The 1,629-nt window shown below is 41.6% G+C and overlaps 2 non-coding genes across 2 annotated transcripts; one reads left to right on the top strand and one right to left on the bottom strand.

Moving 5' to 3' along the window:
• Positions 1–1,027: 1,027 nt before the first annotated feature.
• On the bottom strand, positions 1,028–1,099 carry TRNAS-GGA (transfer RNA serine (anticodon GGA)). Its single transcript has one exon. It is a non-coding gene; the product is annotated as a tRNA-Ser (tRNA).
• Positions 1,100–1,329: 230 nt separating this feature from the next.
• On the top strand, positions 1,330–1,401 carry TRNAS-GGA (transfer RNA serine (anticodon GGA)). Its single transcript has one exon. It is a non-coding gene; the product is annotated as a tRNA-Ser (tRNA).
• Positions 1,402–1,629: the final 228 nt, after the last annotated feature.

Below are 1,629 nucleotides of genomic sequence, written 5' to 3'. Positions count from 1 at the left end.
GCGCCGTTTTGCCGCTAGATGGCCTGAAGGAATAGATGACATAACATAACACAACACATACTGGTTAGTTCTGTTTGTGCACGACCACCTTGTAGGGCCTTGTCTGTTACCTAACAGTCTCCATGGTGATAATTATTTTGTTTTTCTACGCGACGTCCTACCAAAACTTTTAGAAATTATCCCATTGAACATTAGAGAACGAATATGGTTTCAGCATGACGGTGTCCCTCCACACTTTGATCATCGTATCAGGAACCACCTAAATGCTACATTCCCCGATCGCTGGATTGGCAGGGGTGGGCCGGTACCGTGGCCACCTCGATCACCGGACCTAACCCCACTGGATTTATTTTTGTGGGGAGACGTGAAATGTTTTGTGTATGAGACACCGATCGATACAGAGAAGACTTAGTTGCTCGCGTTGTTGAAGCTGCACATGTTATTAGAGAAAATGTTGGCATTTTTTAGCGTTGCAGACACTCCATAGTACGAAGGTACCAGTTGTGCAATGCCTTCAATGAACGGCAGTTTGAACACCACATCTAAAACGACAATGGTCTTGTTCTTTATGGATTATACTAACACTTACGTACACAATAAACGGCGCATCTGCCAAAGTTTTGTCACTTACAAAATATATTTCTTTTTACCTCCTCTATTACCCCTGAAATGTTTTAAACGTTATCTTTTAACATCCTGTAATACACAGTGAGCAGACTAATTCAATTTACCAACATCTTTTAGTTTAGGTATAGAAAATTGTACAATACATAGCAAGTAGATTAATTAAGTTTACAAGCAGAAACAATAAAATCATCAGTTGTATAGAAGGTATGAGTATGTAGAAATTTGGTTACTTTTTCTATGTGTTAGTTGCAGAAAAATGTTTCTCGAAATCCACAATCAGCTTCACAAGGAATTTTTTTTTTTTTTTTTTATTTTGATGTACCGAAGTACATATGATATTTCCATGCAGATATTCTGCTTTCTCAGATGATGAGAGAGAGATGGAACGGAGAAAAATTCTCTCCGGCGCCGGGATTTGAACCCGGGTTTTCAGCTCTCCGTGCTGATGCTTTAACCACTAAGCCACGCCGGATACAATCCCGACACCGTTGAGAATCGTCTCAGATTAAGCTCCATCTCTTGGGTTCCCTCTACCGTCGGACCCCGGCCAACCAGTCACTCATCTGAGTGCACCTCTACACATGTATGGACTTCGGTCCTGCGTGCATAGACATCTATGACGTAGTGCAGAGGGCGGCCACTAGAGGGAACCCAAGAGATGGAGCTTAATCTGAGACGATTCTCAACGGTGTCGGGATTGTATCCGGCGTGGCTTAGTGGTTAAAGCATCAGCACGGAGAGCTGAAAACCCGGGTTCAAATCCCGGCGCCGGAGAGAATTTTTCTCCGTTCCATCTCTCTCTCATCTTCACAAGGAATGTTTACTGGTAATTTGACTATAATTATGTGTGTGTGTTCCGCCTTTGCTTATCAGACAATTAAAATGGTGAAACTAATAAATCATATTTTCATTAACGTTTTCGGTATCTATGTACCATCTTCAGATGTATATATAATGCTAATTGATAACCAAGCCTCTAGGTGCATGTGTCGTAAACTTAAA

Source organism: Periplaneta americana, chromosome 1 (genome assembly GCF_040183065.1).
Source record: "Periplaneta americana isolate PAMFEO1 chromosome 1, P.americana_PAMFEO1_priV1, whole genome shotgun sequence".
Taxonomy (NCBI): domain Eukaryota; kingdom Metazoa; phylum Arthropoda; class Insecta; order Blattodea; family Blattidae; genus Periplaneta; species Periplaneta americana.
Note: the sequence above shows the minus strand (reverse complement) of the source record. Positions and strands in the feature narration are given on the sequence as shown.